The 23,293-nt window shown below is 39.4% G+C and overlaps 1 pseudogene; it reads right to left on the bottom strand.

The window, feature by feature from the left end:
• LOC133549258 (ethanolamine kinase 2-like) overlaps nt 1-18,351 on the bottom strand; it is a 123,223-nt pseudogene extending 104,872 nt beyond the window's left edge.
• Between the last annotated feature and the right edge of the window lie 4,942 nt (nt 18,352-23,293).

The raw sequence follows: 23,293 nt of genomic DNA, 5'->3' as shown, positions 1-23,293 counted from the left end.
ATTGCGCTCTACAGAATTTTTGGAATGAAACACAGAAAAAACTGCTTCTAGGAAGAAAACACAGACAAAACTGCTTGTAACTTCCGGTAGGAATGTCGGAAAGACATGAAACAAAAACTTCTATGTAGGTCTTACTTAGACCTACATTTTCATAATTGACAGCTAGCAGAAAAAATCAACAGGAAGTTGGCAATTACCCCTTCAAAATAAAAGTTTTCGTGAAAACCCGTCACCTTTTTCAAATCAAAACTCCTCCCAGTGCGTTTGTCGTTTCGGCTTCAAACTCGCACAGGAGAGAGATTGAACCCTTTTAAAAAAAGTGGTCGGACAAAATTGTGATAAGTTTTCCGGTTTTGATTTTACGCGCGTTCAAAGAACCCCTGCGCAAATTTTCCTAAAAAATTTCATTTTTGCCTATTTGAGCTGTAATTTGACCCCCTTAAAATGCTTCAAAACTCACCAAACTTGGCACACACATCAGGACTGGCAACAATTGCGAGCTGAGGAAATAACCAAACTCCAAAACTCAAAAGTGTGCTCTAGCGCCCCCTAGGAATACAACACGGACAAACTACTCCTAGGAAGAAAACAAAGACAAAACTGCTTGTAACTTCCGGTAGGAATGTCAGAGAGACATGAAACAAAAACCACTATGTAGGTCTGACTTAGACCTACATTTGAATAATTGACATACTTTGGCAAAAATCAACAGGAAGCTAGATATTTTCACTTCAATACAACAACTGCATTACTTTCACAATGCATTAAATAGTGGGACGAAGGCGTCTTAAGCCCTGGGGCTCGGGGACAGCAACCCAAGGCGCACTCGCACCTTCGCACCCTAATTTGACCCCCTTAACATGCTTCAAAACTCACCAAAATTGACACACACATCGGTATGGAGCGGCAGACCAACTTATTAAGCAACCAAACCCCAAAAATTAAAATTGCAAGCTAGCGCCCCCTAGGAAGAGACAAAAAAGAGACTGCTTGTAACTTCCGTTAGGAATGTCGTAGAGACATGAAACGAAAACCTCTGTGTAGGTCTGACTAAGACCTACATTTCCAATTAAAAAGGTCTACACCAAAATCAACAGAAGTTTTGCTAAAACTCATTCAAAGCAACATTTTCGCAAAAAACGCTATTTTTGCCTCTTTGAGCTTTAATTTGACCCCCTTAGAATGCTTCAAAACTCACCAAACTTGGCACACACATCAGGACTGGCAGAAATTGCGATCTAGTGAAAAAACCAAACCTTAAACCTCAAAATTGCGCTCTATTGCAATTTTTGAAAAAAACACAGAAAAACTGCTCCTAGGAAGAGGAAACGGATAAAACTGCTTGTAACTTCTGGTAGGAACGTCGGACAGACATGAAACAAAAACCTCTGTGTAGGTCTCACTTAGACCTACATTTTGATAGGTGGCATCTTTCAGTTAAAATCAACAGGAAGTTGGCAATTACCCCTTCAAAATAAAAGTTTTGTAAAAAGCCGTCACCTTTTTCCAGACAAAACTGCTTGTAACTTCTGTTAGGAATGTCGTAGAGACATGAAACAAAGACCTCTATGTTGGTCTGACTAAGATCGGGACTCGGGACACGGCGGCGGCGGCCAACGGCGGACCCGACCAACGCTGCTTGCAGCTTTAATTATTATTATTATTATTGTTTATTCCGCTCCTTCGCACCCCAATTTCACCCCCTCAACATAATCCAAAACTCACCAAATTTGACACACACGTTGGTACGGTGGACCTTCCCAACTTATTAAGCACCCAAACCCCAAAAATGAAAATTGCGCACTAGCGCCCCCTAGGAAAAAAAAAAAACAGACTGCTTGTAACTTCCGTTAGGAATGTCGTAGAGACATGGAACAAAAACCTCTGTGTAGGTCTGACTTAGACCTACTTTTCCAATAAAAACCTCCTATACCTAAAATCAACAGAAATTTTGCAAAAACTCATTCAAAGCTAAATTTTCGCCAAAAAACGCTATTTTTGCCTCTTTGAGCTGCAATTTGACCCCCTTAAAATGCTTCAAAACTCACCAAACTTGGCACACACATCAGGACTGGCAGAAATTGTGATCTAATGAAAAAAAAAAAAAAAAAATCTCAAAATTGCGCTCTAGCGCAATTTTTCAATAAAACACAGAAAAAACTGCTTCCAGGAAGAAACCACAGACAAAACTGCTTGTAACTTCGGGTAGGAATGCCGGAAAGACATGAAACAAAAACTTCTATGTAGGTCTCATTAAGACCTACATTTTAGTAATTGACAGCTAGCTGAAATAATCAACAGGAAGTTGGCAATTACCCCTTCAAAATAAAAGTTTTGTAAAAACCCGTCACCTTTTTCAAATCGAAACTTCTCCCAGTGCGTTTGTCGTTTCGGCTTCAAACTCGCACAGGAGAGAGATTGAACCCTTTTAAAAAAAGTGGTCGGACAAATTTGTGATAAGTTCTAAGGTTTGGATTTTACGCACCTTCAAAGAACCCCTGCGCAAATTTTCCAAACACATATCATTTTTACCTCTTTGAGCTGTAATTTGACCCCCTTAAAATGCTTCAAAACTCACCAAACTTGGCAGACACATCAGGACTGGCAACAATTGCAAGCTGATGAAAAAACCAAACCCCAAAACTCAAAATTGTGCTCTAGCGCCCCCTAGGAATACAACACAGACAATACCCTAATTTGACCCCCTTAACATGCTTCAAAACTCACCAAAGTTGACACACACGTCGGTACGGTGTCCCTCCCCAACATATTAAGCAACCAAACCCCAAAAATGAAAATTGCGCGCTAGCGCCCCCTAGCAAAAAAACAAAAACAAACCGCTTGTAACTTCCGTCAGGAATGTCGTAGAGACATGAAACAAAAACCTCTGTGTAGGTCTGACTAAGACCTACATTTCCAATAAAAAATGTCTATACCCAAAATCAACAGAAATCTTACAAAAACTCATTCAAAGCAAAATTTTCGCCAAAAAATGCTATTTTTGCCTCTTTGAGCTGCAATTTGACCCCCTTAAAATGCTTCAAAACTCACCAAACTTGGCACACACATCAGGACTGGCAGAAATTGCGATCTAGTGAAAAAACCAAACCTGAAAACTCAAAATTGCGCTCTATTGCAATTTTTGAAAAAAACACAGAAAAACTGCTCCTAGGAAGAGGAAACGGATAAAACTGCTTGTAACTTCTGGTAGGAACGTCGGAAAGACATGAAACAAAAACTTCTATGTAGGTCTCACTTAGACCTACATTTTGATAGGTGGCATCTTTCAGTTAAAATCAACAGGAAGTTGGCAATGACCCCTTCAAAATAAAAGTTTTGTAAAAAGCCGTCACCTTTTTCCAGACAAAACTGCTTGTAACTTCTGTTAAGAATGTCGTAGAGACATGAAACAAAGACCTCTATGTAGGTCTGACTAAGATCAGGACTCGGGACACGGCGGCGGCGGCGGCGGCCAACGGCGGACCCGACCAACGCTGCTTGCAGCTTTAATTATTGTTGATATTATATAATGGCACCCCCAATTATAATGAATGGAACTGTTTACAATATGTTAATTGCCTCATTTCTCAACGCATTTTAACATATAAACACATAAATAAATAAATAAATGGGTTGTACTTGTATAGCATGACATGCTATAGTGCTAACACGCTAGCTATTAGCATTTTTTTGTTTCTAATTTAAGCTATTTAACTTACCGTATTTCCTTGAATCGCCGCCGGGGCGCTAATTAATCTAAAACCTCTTCTCATTCTTGCGCTTACCAAAGGCATGCGGTAAAAGTAAGCATACGCTAATCATTTTAAAACCTCTTCTCAATTTAACACTTACCAAAAGTATGCAGTAAAAATTTGAGTCTGATGTAAGCTTGGACCTTAAATCCTACTGAATAGCTCTTAATCTTCTTCCTTTTATGTGATTTCAAATTACCGGTATTGAAATCAGCCTCCTCCGTTTTGAAAATGATGACAGGGGAAGTGTCACTCGTGACGTCACGAGTTTGACCAGGCGGTAATACTAAGCACGCGCTAATTATTTTGGGAAGCGAGTTTGACCCGGCAGTAATTCAAGGCAGGCGCATACTATATTTCTGGTCAGGCGATCATGTTTTATGCAAGCATTTTAGCATGTTTTGTATGTTTAAACATAACATTGTGGCTTTCAATACTTGGCGTCATCTTGGAAGCACGCTAACTTTTCGTTTGTCATCACGCTAACCTTTAATACTAGCATTTTAGCTGATTTTGTATGTTTGAACCTAAAACTCGAGGCTTTGAATAATTGACGTCATCTTAGAAGCATGCTACCTTTTCCTATGTCATCATGCTAACCTTTTATGCTAGCATTTTAACATATTTTGTATGTTTGAACCTAAAACTCGAGGCTTTGAATACTTGGCGTCATCTTAGAAGCATGTTAACTTTTCCTATGTCATCATGCTAACATTTTATGCTTGTATTTTAGCAAGTTATGTATGTTTAAATCTTAAAATCATGGCTTTCGATACTTGGCGTCATCTTAGAAGCACGCTAACTTTTCGTTTGTCATCATGCTAACCTTTTATACTAGCATTTTAGCTGATTTTATATGTTTGAACCTAAAACTCGAGACTTTTAATACTTGCCGTCATCTTAAAAGCACGCTAACTTTTACTACATTATCATGCTAACATTTTATGCTAGCATTTTAGCAAGTTATACATGTTTAAATCTTAAAATCATGGCTTTCGATACTTGGCGTCATCTTAGAAGCACGCTAACTTTTCGTTTGTCATCATGCTAACCTTCAATACTAGCATTTTAGCTGATTTTGTATGTTTGAACCTAAAACTCATGGCTTTGAATACTTGCCGTCATCTTAAAAGCACGCTAACTTTTCCTATGTCATCATGCTAATGTTTTATGCCAGTATTTTAGCAAGTTATGTATGTTTAAATCTTAAAATCATGGCTTTCGATACTTGGCGTCATCTTAGAAGCACGCTAACTTTTCGTTTGTCATCATGCTAACCTTTTATACTAGCATTTTAGCTGATTTTGTATGTTTGAACCTAAAACTCGAGGCTTTCAGTACTTGGCGTCATCTTAGAAGCATGCTAACCTTTCGTGTAACATCATGCTAACATTTAATGCGAGCATTTTAGCAAGTTATGTATGTTTAAATCTTAAAATCATGGCTTTCGATACATGCCGTCACCTTAGAAGCACGTTAACTTTTCCTATGTCATCATGCTAACCTTTTATGCTAGCATTTTAGCATATTTTGTATGTCTGAATCTTAAAATCATGGCTTTCGATACTTGGCGTCATCTTAGAAGCACGCTAACTTTTCGTATATCATCAAGCTAACATTTTATGCTAGCATTTTAGCAGTTATACATGTTTAAATCTTAAAGTCATGGCTTTCGATACTTGGCGTCATCTTAAAAGCACGCAGACTTTTCCTATGTCATCATACTAATGTTTTATGCTCGTATTTTAGCAAATTATGTATGTTTAAATCTTAAAATCATGGCTTTCAACACTTGGCGTCATCTTAGAAGCACGTTAACTTTTCCTATGTCATCATGCTAACCTTTTATACAAGCATTTTAGCTGATTTTGTATGTTTGAACCTAAAACTCAAGGCTTTCAGTACTTGGTGTCATCTTAGAAGCATGCTAACTTTTCATATAACATCATGCTAACATTTAATGCGAGCATTTTAGCAAGTTATGTATGTTTAAATCTTAAAGTCATGGCTTTCGATCCTTTCTGTCACCTTAGAAGAACGTTAACCTTTCCTATGTCATCATGCTAACCTTTTATGCTAGCATTTTAGCATATTTTGTTTGTTTGAACCTAAAATTCATGGCTTTGAATACTTGTCGTCATCATGCTAATGTTTTATGCTAGTATTTTAGCAAGTTATGCATGTTTAAATCTTAAAATCATGGCTTTCAATACTTGGCATCATCTTAGAAGCACGCAAACTTTTCCTGTCATCATGCTAACCTTTTATGCTAACATTTTAGCATATTTTGTATGTTTGAACCTAAAACTCGAGGTTTTGAATATTTGGCGTCATCTTAGAAGCACGCTAACTTTTACCATGTCATCATGCTAATGTTTTATGCTAGTATTTTAGCAAGTTATGTATGTTTGTATCTTAAAGTCATGGCTTTTGATACTTGGCATCATCTTAGAAGCGCGCTAACTTTACCTATGTCATAATGTTAATGTTTAATGCTAGCAATTTAGCATGTCATATCAGTTTAAATCTTTAAATCATGGGTTTTAACACTCGGCGCCATCATAAAAGTGCGCTAACTTTACCTGTGTCTTCATGCTAATGTTCACGGCACAAATAGCAGGCCCAGCAACATTTCTTTAGGAATTTTCTAGTATTATATAACACTGTTATTTTATTTTTTAATGATTTGTAATGAGATAGGAATATATCAGAATGCAATTATAGAATTGTGTATACAGTTGAATATGGTAATATTTGCTATGCAGATTGAAGTTTAGTAAGATAGTCCACATAAGAAAACATGAACGTTTATCAAAAGAGACAACTGCAACATTGGATTTAAATATTATTTTCCCTAATAGAAGAGGGATATAAATGAAATATACAATTGTATAAAATAATAAAATGGGGCTAGATGAATGATTGACAGCTGCCAAAGATCAAGAACCTTGATCAAATGAAAGAGTTTGACCTTACATTTTTAATGGAGTGGATCATCGCACGCAGCATCTTTGATGAAGAAAACGCTCTTTGATGGCGAGTTTCTGTGTCTAAAAGCTCGTTAAGTGATTACTGTAAAGTGGTAAATATTGACTCCACGCCTAAATTATTCAAACACTGATTTTAAACACATACACACACACACACACACACACACACACACACACACACACACACACACACATTTGTTTACTCCGACGCCAGCCTCCAGTCAACGGGTCAAGTTTGTGTGAGAGCACACATGCCAGAAAAGGATAAAGAATGCCAAGAAATCAAACGTTGTCTTTTTAGGGGCGGGAGGGTGGCTTGCAAAAACAAGTTCTGATTGGATGCGTTATTTCTCAACCAGCTATTGCAAGGAATTCAGGGATTTTACCATCTACGGTCCGTAATATCATCAAAAGGTTTAGAGGATCTGGAGAAATCACCCCACGTAAGCGGCAAGGCTGAGAACTAACATTGAATGCCCGTGACTTTCGATCCCTCAGGTGGTAGTACAACAAAAAGCGACATAATTGTGCAAAGGATATCACCACATGGGCTCAGGAACACTTCAGAAAACCACTGTCAGTAACTACAGTTTGTCGCTATACCTGTAAGTGCAAGTTAAAACTCTACTAGCAAACCCATTTATCAACAACACCCAGAAACGCCGCCGGCTTCGCTGGGCCAGAGCTCATCCAAGGTGGACTGATGCAAAGTGGAAAAGTGGTCTGCAGTCTGACAAGTCCACATTTTAAAATAGTTTTCGGAAACTGTGGACATCGTGTCCTCCGGTCCAAAGAGGAAAATAACCATCTAGATTGTTCTAGGCGCAAAGTTGAAAAGCCAGCATCTGTGATGGTATGGGGGTGTATTAGTGCCCAAGGCATGGGTAACTTACACATCTGGGAAGGGACCATTAATGCTGAAAGGTCCATACAGGTTTTGGAGCAACATTATGTTGACATCTGTCATGTCTTTGTGATCATGTTTTGTTTAGTTGTGTTAGATCACTTCAAGACTCCATTAGTTCCTGTTTTTTCACTCCATTGTTTGGTTTCCATGCCAACCCATTAGTTTTCACCTGTCCCCATGTTCCGCACCTGATTCATTTGAACTCACGCACCTGTTTTCAAGCACCACAGCACTATTTAAGCCTGTAGTTGCCAGGCAGTCAGCCTGTAGTTGCCAGGCAGTCAGCCTGGCGACATCACCGTCTATCACCTTCTACTCACCCTCGACACACCCTTGTTATCCATGCCAAGATCCATGTTCCTTTCTAGTTCCAAGTAAGATTTTCCTTAGTCATGCCATAGTGCAAGTTTTTTTGTTTTATGTCCATAGTTTTGCCTTAGTGCAAGTTTTTGTTTTCATAGCCAAGTTTTGAACCTCCGCTGAGAGCGCCTTTTGTTTGTACCTGTTTACAGTAAAATTAAAATATGTCTTTACCTTCACGCCGTGTCCGCTCCAATCGCTTTGCACCACAAGAAAGCAAACCACACCATAGTCCACGCCTTGACAACAACCAAGCAAGGATATCATGGACGCCCCTGCTTCGCAGTACAAGAGTGCTGGTACTAGACTGGCCTGCCTGTAGTCCAGACCTGTCTCCCATTGAAAATGTGTGGCGCATTATGAAGCCTAAAATACCACAACAGAGACCCCCAACTTGAGCTGTACATCAAGCAAGAATGGGAAATAATTTTACCTGAAAGCTTCAAAAATTGGTCTCCTTAGTTCCCAAACGTTTACTGAGTGTTGTTAAAAGGAAAGGCCATGTAACACAGTGGTAAAAATGCCCCTGTGACCACTTTTTTGCAACATGTTGCTGCCATTAAATTCCAAATGAATGATTAATGCTTAAAAAAAAATTTAGTTTCTCAGTTTGAACTATAAATATCTTGTCTTTGCAGACTATTCAATTGAATATAAAGGTTTTGCGCAATCTGCCAACTTCATTGGTTTTGGGTTTTGTTTATATACTCTATATACAAACCCCGTTTCCTTATGAGTTGGGAAAACTTTAGAATTTAATGCCAGCAACAAGTGACAAAGAAGTTGGGAAAGGTGGCAATAAATACTGATTAAGTTGAGGAATGCTCACCAAACACTTATTTGGAACATCCCACAGGTGGGCAATTTATTGGTAACAGGTGGGTGCCATGATTGGGTATAAAAGCATCTTCCATAAAATGCACAAACAAGGATGGGGCGAGGGTCACTAATTTATAAGCAAATTGTTGAACAGTTTTAGAACAACATTTCTCAACAAGCTATTGCAAGGAATTTAGGGATTTTACCATCTATGGTCCGTAAAATCATCAAAAGGTCCAGGGAATCTGGAGAAATCACTGCACGTAAGCGATGATATTAGGGACCTTTGAGCCCTCAGGCGGTACTGCATCAAAAACTGACATCAGTGTGTAAAGGACATCACCACATGGGCTCAGGAACACTTCAGAAAACCACCGTCAGTAACTACAGTTGGTTGCTACATCTGTAAGTGCAAGTTTAAGCTCTACAATGCAAAGCCAAACCCATTTATCAACAACATCAAGGAACGCCGCTGGCTTCGGTGGGTCTGAGCTCATCTAAGATGGACTGATGCAAAGTGTAAAAGTGTTCTTTGGTCTGACGAGTCCACATTTCAAATTATATTGGAAACAGAGGACGTGGTGTCCTCCAGAACAAAGAGGAAAAGAACCATCCGGATTGTTACAGGCACAAAGTTCAAAATCCAGCATCTGTGATGGTATGGGGGTGTATTAGTGCCCAAGGCATGGGTAAATTACACATCTGTGAATGCACCATTAATGCTGAAAGGTCCATACAGGTTTTGGAGCAACATATGTTGTCCTCCAAGCAACGTTATCATGGACGCCCCTGCTTATTTCAACAACACAATGCCAAGTACTTTCCTGGCCCGCCTTGAATCCAGACCTGTCTCCCATTCAAAATATGTGGCGCATTGTGAAGCGTAAAATACGACAGCGGAGACTCTGGACTGTTGAACGACTGAAGCTCTACATAAAACAAGAATGAGAAAGAATTCCACTTTCAAAGCTTCAACAATTAGTTTCCTCAGTTCCTAAACGTTTATTGAGTGTTGTTAAACGAAAGGTGATGTAACACAGTGGTGAACATGCCCTTTCCCAACTATTTTGGCACATGTTGCAGCCATGAAATTATAAGTTAATTATTATTTGCAAAAAAAAAAAGTTAATGAGTTTGAACATCAAATATGTTGTCTTTGTTGCATATTCAACTGAATATGGGTTGAAAAGGATTTGCAAATCACTGGGGATAGGTTGATTGGCAACACTAAAATTGGCCCTAGTGTGTGAATGTGAGTGTGAATGTTGTCTGTCTATCTGTGTTGGCCCTGCGATGAGGTGGCGACTTGTCCAGGGTGTACCCCGCCTTCCGCCCGATTGTAGCTGAGATAGGCGCCAGCGCCCCCCGCGACCCCGAAAGGGAATAAGCGGTAGAAAATGGATGGATGGATGTATTCCATTTATATTTACATCTAACACAATTTCCCAACTCATATGGAAACAGGGTTTGTATATGAATTTAAATATTTATATCTATATATTAATTATTTATATCTATATATTTATTAGGGCTGTGAATCTTTGGGTGTCCCACGATTCGATTCAATATCGATTCTTGGGGTCACAATTCGATTCAAAATCGATTTTTTTCCCCATTCAATAGGATTCTCTATTCATTCAATACATAGGATTTCAGCTGAAACTACCCCAGTCTGCTGACATGCTAGCAGAGTAGTAGATTTTTGTGAAAAGCTTTTATAGTTGTAAAGGACAATGTTTTATCAACTGATTGCAATAATGTAAATTTATTTTAACTATTAAACGAACCAAAAATATGACTTATTTTATCTTTGTGAAAATATTGGACACAGTGTGTTGTCAAGCTTATGAGATGAGATGCAAGTGTAAGCCACTGTGACACTATTGTTCTTTTTTAAAAATGATTTTAAATCAATCCCATCCATCAATCCATTTTCTACCGCTTATTCCCTTTCTGGGTCACGGAGGGCGCTGGCGCCTATCTCAGCTACAATCGGGAGGAAGGCAGGGTACACCCTGGACAAGTCGCCAGCTCATCGCAGGGCCAACACAGATAGACAGACAACGTTCACACTCACATTCACACACTAGGGCCAATTTAGTGTTGCCAATCAACCTATCCCCAATGTCTAATGATAATGTCGATGAGGGATTTTTAATCACTTCTATGTTTAAATTATAACTAATATTGATAATGTTGTTGATAGTATTCATTTTTGTTTCACTACTTTTGGTTTGTTCTGTGTCGTGTTTTTCCATCCATCCATCCATCTTCTTCCGCTCATCCGAGGTCGGGTCGCTGGGGCAACAGCCTAAACAGGGATGCCAAGACTTTCCTCTCCCTAGCCACTTCGTCTAGCTCTTCCCGGGGGATCCCGAGGCGTTCCCAAGCCAGCCGGGAGACATAGTCTTCCCAACGTGTCCTGGGTCCTTCCTGTGGCCTCCTACCTGTCGGACGTGCCCGAAACACCTCCCTAGGGAGGTGTTCGGCATCCTGACCAGATGCCCGATCCACCTCCTCTGGCTCCTCTCGATGTGGAGGAGCAGCGGCTTTACTTTGAGCTCCCCCCGGATGACAGAGCTTCTCACCCTATCTCTAAGGGAGAGCCCCGCCACCCGGCTGAGGAAACTCATTTCGGCCGCTTGTACCCGTGATCTTTTCCTTTCGGTCATGACCCAAAGTTCATGACCATAGGTGAGGATGGGAACGAAGATCGACCGGTAAATTGAGAGCTTTGCCTTCCGGCTCAGCTCCTTCTTCACCACAACGGATCGATACAGCGTCCGCATTACTGAAGACGCCGCACCGATCCGCCTGTCGATCTCACGATCCACCCTTCCCTCACTCGTGAACAAGACTCCGAGGTACGTGAACTCCTCCACTTGGGGCAAGGTCTCCTCCCCAACCCGGAGATGGCACTGCACCCTTTTCCGGGCGAGAACCATGGACTCGGACTTGGAGGTGCTGATTCTCATCCCGGTCGCTTCACACTCGCCTGCGAACCGATCCAGTGAGAGCTGAAAATCCCGGCCAGATGATGCCATCAGGACCACATCATCTGCAAAAAACAGAGACCTAATCCTGCGGCCACCAAACCGGAACCCCTCAACGCCTTGACTGCGCCTAGAAATTCTGTCCATAAAAGTTATGAACAGAATCGGTGACAAAGGGCAGCCTTGCAGAGTCCAACCCTCATTCGTATTTGTGTCCCCTCTCACATGCTCTGTTTATTGCAGTTCTGATTGTTGCTGGGTGAGGTTTGGTTTTGGAATTGGATTGCATTGTTATGGTATTGATGTGTATTGTTTTGATGGATTGATAAAACAAAAAAAATAAAATACATAAAAATAAATAAATGAAAAATCGATTTTAACAAAATGAGAATCAATTCTTAATCGCACAACGTGAGAATCGCGGTTCGAATTGGAATCGATTTGTTCCCACACCCCTAATATATAGATATATATATATACCTATATATATATATATCTATATATATATATATATATATATACCATATTTCCTTGAATTTCCGCCGGGCGCTAATTCATTTAAAACCTCTTCTCACCCCTGCGCTTACCAAAGGCATGCGGTAAAAGTAAGCATGCGCTAATTATTTTAAAACCTCTTCTCACTCCAGCACTTACCAAAGGTATGCAGTAAACATTTGAGTGTGATGTAAGCTCGGACCTTAAATCCTACTGAATAGCTCTTAATCTTCTTCCCTTTGTGCGATTTCAAATTACCGGTATTGAAATCAGCCTCCTCCGTTGTGAAAATGATGACAGGGGAAGTGTCACTCGTGACATCACGAGTTTGACCAGGCGGTAATACTAAGCATGCGCTAATTATTTTGGGAAGCGAGTTTGACCCGGCAGTAATTCAAGGCAGGCGCATACTATATATGCCCTGCGGCAATTCAAGGAGATACGGTATATATATATATATATATATATATATATATATATATATATATATATATATATATATTAGTGTGTCCTTCAGCAGTGACACTTTAGCCCGCACAAAGACAGCGACGCGGACGTCTTTGACAGGTTTTTCAAAAGAGAAAATTCCTTTTATGACGAGGCAAACAGTTGGTAGTGTTCTTTAACCGCAGAGAATGGTTGGCGCGGCAGCTATGCAGATAGTTAACCTTTTTTTATATAGTCTCACAATTGAGGCTTTCAAGGCCTTTCATGCGCCTAGTTCTTGCGGAGGGGGAAAAAAAAAAAAAAAAGTCATTTGACGTAGTGTATTCATATTTCAGCTCCAATCAACGTTTCCTGCGCGTGTATTTTCCCCCGTGAGATGGGACACTCCACTGTCATTTCCACCAACATTTTGTCTGCAAATGCAGTAATAGACACGTTCATCACATCAAAAGGGAGTCCATTTTCTTTTCAATCATGAATAGCGCCAACAATGAGGGGGCCATTACCGCCCGCCAAAGATGGCTCTGCCTCGTCGGCGCTCCGGAGGGGGAGATCGTGTCAGAGAGTTGATGGAGACAAATGGAAACGCCTCGCGCTCAGGTGAGCGTCCAATTTTTATCGTCGGGCGAATGTCATCTTTGTTTGGTAATCGCAGACACGTCCCGGGGTCCTTTCGTGCGACGTTTCTGCCACTTCATTACTTTTATTCTCTCGCATGTTTTTCTCTTATTTTCTCAATTGCCTGGCTCTGGTCGTCCAGTCTTGTGCAGGTCTACAATCACTTTGCTGAGGGGATCTGTATTTAATCAACGTGATGAGCGGAGATTGAATGAATGGTTTATTTTGAGCCATGCAAACAAAACAAGAGAATGACATAAAATACAAAAGAAATATATAGATACATTATTTTTACACCTACATTGAAAACATTACATGTGACTAATCTTTTGTAGATGTCAAGATTGGCTCAAAAGGGAGTGGGAAGAAGTAAACTTATTAGGTCCCACCCCCATACATATACAATATATATATATATATATATATATATATATATAATATATAATACAATAATATATATAATATAATTCAATTCAGTGGTTGCTGCTATATATTGTCCATATAAAATACATTTAAATTCACACACACTTACATATATACATATGTACACACACATATGTACACAACACACACATATATACACACACATATATATATATATATATACATATATATATATATACACACACATACATACACATAATCACATACATACACACATGCATGTACCCAAAATACACACACACACACACACACACAATTAGGAGCACTTTTTTCAATCAAATCCAATCCTAATTTCCCTCAATCTATTGTACAAGTTTTTTTTCACTGTAAAAAACTGGCCTTTCACAATTGACGTGTTTTTTTCTTTACACAATTGACAGTCAATTGACAATCAGCACCACTACAAGTCTTGACTGCAGTGTATAACCCAGGGGTCACCAACGCGGTGCCCGTAAGGACCAGATGTTCTAAAAATAGCTCAAATAGCAGCACCTACCAGTGAGCTGCCTATATTTTTTAAATCTTATTTATTTACTAGCAAGCTGGTCTCGCTTTACTGGACATTTTTAATTCTAAGAGAGACAAAACTCAAATAGAATTTGATAATCCAAGAAAATATTTTAAAGACTTGGTCTTCACTTGTTGAAATAAATTCTTTTTTTTTTTTACTTTGCTTCTTATAACTTTCAGAAAGACAATTTTAGAGAAAAAATACTGTTAGGATTTTTAAACACATACACCTTTTTACCTTTTAAATTCCTTCCTCTTCTTTCCTGACAATTTAAATCTATGTTCAAATATTATTTTTTTTTTATTGTAAAGAATGATAAATACATTTTAATTTAATTCTTCATTTTAGCTTCTGTTTTTTCGACAAAATAATATTTGTGAAATATTTCTTCAAACTTATTATGATTAAAATTAAAAAAAAAATTCGGACAAATCTAGAAAATCTGTAGAATCAAATTTAAATCGTATTTGAATTTCTTTTAAAATGTTTGTTCTGGAAAATCTAGAAGAAATAATGATTTGTCTTTGTTAGAAATATAGCTTGGTCCAATTTGTTATATATTCTAACAAAGTGCAGATTGAATTTTAACCTATTTAAAACATGTCATCAAAATTGTAAAATTAATCTTAATCAGGAAAAATCACTGATGTTCCAAAAATTATTTTTTTAATTTTTTCAAAAAGATTCAAATTAGCTAGTTTTCTCTTCATTTTTTTCGGTTGAATTTTGAATTTTAAAGAGTCGAAAGTGAAGATAAACTATGATTCAAAATAAAATGTTCTTTTTTTCGTGTTTTCTCCTCTTTTAAACCGTTCAATTAAGTGTTTTTCCCATCATTTATTCTCTACAAGAAACCTTCCGTAAAAGGAAAAAAAATGTACGACAGAATGACAGACAGAAATACCCATTTTTTTATATATATAGATTTATTTATTAAAGGTAAATTGAGCAAATTGGCTATTTCTGGCAATTTATTTAAGTGTGTATCAAACTGGTAGCCCTTCGCATTAATCAGTACCCAAGAAGTAGCTCTTGGTTCCCAAAAGGTTGGTGACCCCTGCTATAACCCAATAACTTAGTGGACATTTTTAATTAGTGATTTTTTTCCCCGTAGGAAGGGAGAGTGTTAGAATTTTGTCTCTCACACTTTGTGAAGCTTTTTCTCCGACGTCTTTACGAGCAAACAAGGTGTGGGCGAATAGTCGCAGGCAAACTACACACCAAGACTAAAAGGCATTTCACCTTTTACCTGCTTCTTACTTACCTTCTTTTGCCTTCATTTGACATACTTTTACTTTATTTCTAATTATTTTACCTGCTATTATTTACTTGTCTTCTTTAAATTCATTCTTACCTACTTTTTCACCTCCTTTAATCCACTTGTTTACTTACTTTGAGTAACTTCTTACCTTTTATCTATTCCTTACCTTCTTTTTACCTGTCTTACCCTTTTTTTTTTACCTCCTTGAACCTTGCCTCTACTTCTTACCAACTTCAACCTACGGATTACCTCCTTTTATCTATTTCTTACCCTTTTTTTTTTTTACCGTTTTTAACCTACTTTTAACCTTTTTTTAAAAACTTGCTTGACCTTATTATCTTCCTATTAATACCTCTTTACTAAATGTTTTACCTTCTATTGCCTATTGAATTTTTTTTAACCCTATTTTGACCCATTTACCTTTTATATAGGTCTCATCTTCTTTTACCTTTTTAATATTTCACCTACACTTTTTAACCTTCTTTTAACAACTTCTTACCTTATTTTATATTTTATGTACTTCTTACCTTGTTTAGCCTACTTTTTTGCCATCTTTTGTCAACGATTTACCTTCTTTGACATATTATTTTCTTTCTAATTTTCTCTGAACTATATCTTACCTTCTTTTTAATCTTGTTACCTTATGTTATCCTATTATTATTATCTTCTTACTTAATGTTTACCTCATTTTACTGTCTAATTACCTTTTTTCTTTATTTAACTTTAACTTTTTTTAACCCACACCTTACATTATTTTGCCTACCCCACAGTTTTTGAGGACCAGTCATAGACAATTTAGAGTGAAAAGCAAATTTTATTTTCACTCGCATACAAATCATTCTAACTTAGTTGCTTTCCCTGGCTTCGAGACTCTCCCGAAGGACGGTGTGGAGAAGACACAACAAACCCCTTTCTTATCTCTCATGGACACACACCTGTTGCTGACAGAGAGACACAGCGGGCTTACACACATCCACAAAAAAAATATACGCCACACATACCCCCACCCAACCCAACGCCCTCGACGCAAATCCCATAGGGGTGATGAATGGATGGTCAGCGCCTGAGATCTGTGACCTACCACCATGACCTTGAACTACCTTCCCTCTGTTGCTAGATATCTTGAGATGTATGTTACAATATGTATATGCGCTTAGCTATGGAGGTTTTTTTCCCACTCCAGACTGGGCCCCCTTAGGAGCCCAGTCTAGATTGTATTTTTTTACTCATCCCTCCCCAGCGTTTACCTTTTTCCCATCTTTTACGGGGCGCCTTATGGCGACCCATCAGCGTTCTTGTTCTATAACCATGTACACTGTTTGTTTGTCTAATCTTGAACAGGTTTGTGCTGAAAACAAAGTTTTGTTGTACTTGTGCAATGACAATAACGACCTATCCTATCCTATCCTATCCTATCCTATCCTATCCTATCCTAATTTTTATCTTATTTTACCTACTTCTAGTTTTAACATTTTATCTATCTTCGTCTTACTTTATTTGACCTACTTCTTACCTTATATTCCCACCGTCTTACCTACTTTTCAACCTTCTACTTATTTATTACCTCCTTTCTTTTAGCTGCCTTGTTACCTTATTTCCCCCATTTCTCACCCTTTTACCCACACCTTATTTCCCCTACTTCTCACCCTTTTACCCACACCTCACTTTCTTCTGCCTAATTCATACCTTATTTTACCTACTTCTTACTTAATTTTAACATTCTATTTATCTTCTTCTTACTTTATTTGACCTACTTCTTACCTTATTTCACACTTGCCAACCCTCCCGATTTTCTCTGGAGACTCCCGAATTTCAGTGCCCCTCCCGAAAATCTCCAAGGGCAACCATTCTCCCCAATTTCTCCCGATTTCATAGTCACATAAAGTATGTGGCTTTTACACACACACAAGTGAATGCAATGCATACTTGGTCAACAGCCACACAGGTCACACTGAGGGTGGCCGTATAAACAACTTTAACACTGCTACAAATATGCGCCACACTGTGAACCCACACCAAACAAGAATGACTAACACATTTTCGGAGAACATCCCCACCGTAATACAACATAAACACAACAGAACCCCTTGCAGCACTAACTCTTCCGGGACGCTACAATATACACCCCCACTACCAACAACCCCCCTGACCCCAATCTCCCAAATTCAAAGGTCTTATTTTCCCACCGTCTTAACTTCTTTTCAACCTTGTATATATTTATCACCTCCTTACTTTCGGTTACGTCCTTACTTACCTTGTTACCTTATTTCCCCTACTTCTCACCTTTTTACCCACACCTCACCTTCTTTTGCCCAATTCTTACCTTTTTTTTACATACTTCTTAGCTATTTTTAACATTCTATCTACCTTCTCTCCTTCGTTATTTGACCTACTTCTTACCTTCTTTTCAACGTTGTATTTATTTATTACCTCCTTACTTTTGGCTGCCTCGTTACCTTACTTACCTTCCTTCTCACCCTTTTACCCACACCTCCCCTTCTTTTGCGTAAATCTTACCTAATTTTAACAATTCGTCTATCTTCTCCTTCCTTTATTTGACCTACTTCTTACCTTCTTTTTAACTTCTTACGTCATGTTCCCACTGTCTTTTCAACCTTTTATTTATCAAATACTGTAAGCTTCGTCTACTTACAGTCTCACAGATTCCCGCTGGAAGCCAGTTGCGCAGAGTTGACTGGGTTTTTATTATGTTTTCCCAGCTCTCCAACAGACACGTTTGTCTTGACTTTTCAGTCGCTCCAGTCCTCCTCCTGCGCCTGCACCCGGCCGCTCACTGTTAAAGACAACAGATGATTAGATTAACACGTACCACCTGTGCAATCTTAATCATCTGCCAGCTGTGTCTCGATGTCAACGCATGCCACACCCGCCTCTGATGGCGCTCTGTTTTCAGCACCCTGGACAGAGGCGCTGACCTTTGCTCCTGCAAGGGCGCTGGTCACATTCCCTTTCCACAATTACCTTGTTACTTTTGGCTACCTTGTTACCTTATTTACCCTTTTTACTACTTTATTTCACCTACTTCTTTTTTTACCCACACCTCACCTTCTTTTTTACTTCCTTTTACTATTTCACCTACTTCTCTACCTTCTTTTTACAACTAATCTACTTCTTGCCTTCATTTAGCCTTCTTTTTCCTACTTGATCTTGTATTGATAATTTAGTCAGAAGGTATTTTTGTATATTTCTATGTTCATGAAGATATATATAATATTCTGGTTTTGGATTCACAATAAGAGAGAAAAGTGGCAAATGTTCTTCCTTACAGCCTTTCTCTTCTCTCAGTGCAACTCACAGCTCCATCAAATAAGACACGATGACTACATACCAGTCTTTCTTTGACCCTAATGAAATACTTAGCTCTACAAGTGTGATTCTTCATGTCCTCCTTTAACAACTGGCTGACTCCATGACACTGATCATGAAAACAAATTCAATTCTGCTGCCTCCCACAAATCCTCGGAGACGCTCACTTCAGTGTGTGTATGTGTGTGTGTGTGTGTGTGTGTGTGTGTGTGTGTGTGTCTAAATGAGAAGGCTTGCTGCAGCGGTCCGTTAATAGCGAAGGGGGTCCCAGAGGGGCAGCCGACATTATTAAGCCGGCGGAAGAACTGAGGTGTGGAAAAAATAAAACAACGTTAAATGATGCGGTTCTAAAATAAATAACTTCTAACCAAAATAATAATAAACGATAAATATTGCGGGTCAGTCAACAGACAGAAGCATTACTGCCACAAGTGGTGAAAAAGTGTATGACCGCAGCTGTATGGTTAAGAAACCCCGCTCTTGGAGACGCTAATAATAACTCATTGAAAAAACAGTCAAAAATGGTACTTTAAATAATATTTGAAATATCTTCCATTAATTGCAACTTAATGTAAAAAAAATTTTTTTAAATCTACTAATTACTAACCGTTCACGTCTCGAACTGCGGTGAAGATTGCCTTGTCTCTGCTTCGTCTGCGTGCTGTCGTCTTGTCTTCGTTGAGGTCCTTGAAGTCCTTGGCTGTTAGTGGGCTAAGACAAACAAAATATCTGCGGCAAGCAACCCGTCATATGCTGTGCGTGAAAACAAGGTTTGTCCTTGCACAGATAGAAACGTACAACTTGAACACAATAGCTAATAACTATTGCAACGGCCATAAAGCAGAAAAGTTGTGTGAAAACGGTTTGAGCTGCTCTTTTGTGGTTTTCCGTGAACTATGAGTGGGCGGGGCCAAGGTAAGTTCTGTTGTATGCGACATCTTTTATGTACAAAATGTGCTTTAGAATTAAAGTTTGATTGACGGATTCCAGCAATGGAATGAAATAGTTAAACATCGGTTTAAAAAAGTCAAAAGGCATACATTTGGGAGGGAATAAAAAGTGAACCGACAACAAGACTGTGGTCGCTCAAATTTTAATCAGCACATTTCATTAATTCATTCCTTTTTCCACAAGCCGGCTGCTTTGGCAGCACTTGTCACGCTCAAAAACTTCCTTTAGAAATACCATTCCAGACGTTGTTATTATTTTTTTTTTATAAACCCAGAAGTGTGTTATTGTTTACACCTTTTGAATGCGCTCAATGTTAAAGGACGCAATAGGAGACATAAAAGGTGCGCGTGGGGTGATTTCGAGGCCACCTCCTGCTGACACGCCCGCACGAAGGCATCGCGGTGCATTCAGGCAGCAACAAGAGACGTTTTTGAAAAAGTCCACCTGGAATTTGCCCAAGTGTTTCCTTTGAGTACTTGAAGGTCCAAAGTGCGCACCCCCAGCGTTGTGCTCCTTTCACTTTCTGCACAAATTACAATACTAACGATTTCTGTGCTTTTATGCTTCATGTTCTGTTCAAGTATGCCATGAACACCAGGAATTGTTGACCTTATTGTGACTAACAGCATGCAGGCGCTGCAGTGAGGGTCGTTTCATACGTTAAGAAAGGATTCAGGAGAGCATGAAGGCTGCGAGCGGCACTTAAGTGCAACTCTGGGTTCACGCGAGTCGGCGGATGCAGTCACGTTGTCTCACCATGCCACAGTCCACCGTCCACAGTCCAACATTTCAAGAATAGGTTAGGAAAGGTCCTTCCTTTGGGATATGAGGTTGAAAACCAGAGGATTGTTACAGAGGTAGCACAAATTAAGGATTCCAGGGTCCGAAATTTCAGGAATATCGCAGCATGCGGATGGAAGTTGTGACGGTATGATTTTTACCACCAGGGGGCGATCTTGGTTTCGATATGCTGACGTTAGCATGCTAACAATTAGAATGCGTCAAGGATAGTTATAAATGGCTAAAAAAGTTTGCATGTGGATGAGGATCTGAATGGGAAGTTTGGAAAGGTCCTTCCTTTGGGATCTGAGGTTGAAAACCAGATGATTGTTACAGAGGCAGCACAGATTAAGAAATCACTGTCCAAAATTTCCAGAATAATGGAGTATGCGGACGGAAGTTATGGCGGTATAATTTTCCACCACCAGGGGGTGATCTTGGTGTCGATACGCTGACGTTAGCATGCCAACAATTACAATGTGTCCAGGACATAGTTATAGTAGGTTAAAAAAGTTAGCATGTGGACGAGGATCTGAATGGGAGGTTTGGAAAAATCCTTCTTTTGAGATCTGAGGTTTAAAACTAGAGGATTGTTACAGAGGCAGCACAGATTAAGGAATCCACCGTCCAAAATTTTAGGAATATCGGAGCATGCGGACGGAAGTTATGACGGTATAAAATTCCACCACCAGGGGGCAATCTTGGTGTCGATATGCTGACGTTAGCATGCTAACAATTAGAATGCGTCAAGGACAGAGTTATAAATGGCTAAAAAAGTTTGCATGTGGATGAGGATCTGAAAGGGAAGTTTGGAAAGGTCCTTCCTTTGGGATCTGAGGTTGAAAACCAGATGATTGTTACAGAGGCAGCACAGATTAAGAAATCACTGTCCAAAATTTCCGGAATAATGGAGTATGTGGACGGAAGTTATGGCGGTATAATTTTCCACCACCAGGGGGTGATCTTGGTGTCGATACGCTGATGTTAGCATGCCAACAATTACAATGTGTCCAGGACATAGTTATAGTAGGTTAAAAAGTAGCATGTGGAGGAGGATCTGAACGGGAGGTTTGGAAAAATCCTTCTTTTGAGATCTGAGGTTTAAAACTATAGGATTCTTGCAGAGGCAGCACAGATTAAGGAATCCACCGTCCCAAATTTTAGGAATATCGGAGCATGCGGACGGAAGTTATGACGGTATAAAATTCCACCACCAGGGGGCGATCTTGGTGTCGATATGCTGACTTTAGCATGTCAACAATAAGAATGCGTCAAGCACAGAGTTATTAATGGCTAAAAAAGTTAGCATGTGGACGAGGATCTGAATGGGAGGTTTGGAAAAATCCTCCTTTTGAGATCTGATGTTTAAAACTAGAGGATTGTTACAGAGGCAGCACAGATTAAGGAATCCACCGTCCAAAATTTTAGGAATATTGGAGCATGCGGACGGAAGTTATGACGGTATAAAATTCCACCACCAGGGGGCGATCTTGGTGTCGATATGCTGACTTTAGCATGTCAACAATTAGAATGCGTCAAGCACAGAGTTATTAATGGCTAAAAAATTTAGCATGTGGACGAGGATCTGAATGGGAGGTTTGGAAAAATCGTTCTTTTGAGATCTGAGGTTTAAAACTAGAGGATTGTTACAGAGGCAGCACAGATTAAGGAATCCACCGTCCAAAATTTTAGGAATATCGGAGCATGCGGACGGAAGTTATGACGGTATAAAATTCCACCAGCAGGGGGCAATCTTGGTGTCGATATGCTGACGTTAGCATGCTAACAATTAGAATGCGTCAAGGACAGAGTTATAAATGGCTAAAAAAGTTTGCATGTGGATGAGGATCTGAAAGGGAAGTTTGGAAAGGTCCTTCCTTTGGGATCTGAGGTTTAAAACTAGAGGATTGTTACAGAGGCAGCACAGATTAAGGAATCCACCGTCCCAAATTTTAGGAATATCGGAGCATGCGGACGGAAGTTATGACGGTATAAAATTCCACCACCAGGGGCAATCTTGGTGTCGATATGCTGACGTTAGCATGTCAACAATTAGAATGTGTCAAGCACAGAGTTATTAATGGCTAAAAAGTTTGCATGTGGATGAGGATCTGAAAGGGAAGTTTGGAAAGGTCCTTCCTTTGGGATCTGAGGTTGAAAACCAGATGATTGTTACAGAGGCATCACAGATTAAGAAATCACTGTCCAAAATTTCCGGAATAATGGAGTATGCGGACGGAAGTTATGGCGGTATAATTTTCCACCACCAGGGGGTGATCTTGGTGTCGATACGCTGATGTTAGCATGCCAACAATTACAATGTGTCAAGGACAGAGTTATAGTTGGTTAAAAAAGTAGCATGTGGACGAGGATCTGAACGGGAGGTTTGGAAAAATCCTTCTTTTGAGATCTGAGGTTTAAAACTATAGGATTGTCACAGAGGCAGCACAGATTAAGGAATCCACCGTCCAAAATTTTAGGAATATCGGAGCATGCGGACGGAAGTTATGACGGTATAAAATTCCACCACCAGGGGGCGATCTTGGTGTCGATATGCTGACGTTAGCATGCCAACAATTAGAATGCGTCAAGCACAGAGTTATTAATGGCTAAAAAAGTTACCAAGTGGACGAGGATC

This window comes from Nerophis ophidion, linkage group LG03 (assembly GCF_033978795.1).
Source record: "Nerophis ophidion isolate RoL-2023_Sa linkage group LG03, RoL_Noph_v1.0, whole genome shotgun sequence".
Taxonomy (NCBI): domain Eukaryota; kingdom Metazoa; phylum Chordata; class Actinopteri; order Syngnathiformes; family Syngnathidae; genus Nerophis; species Nerophis ophidion.
This window is presented reverse-complemented; position numbering and strand designations above follow the sequence as displayed.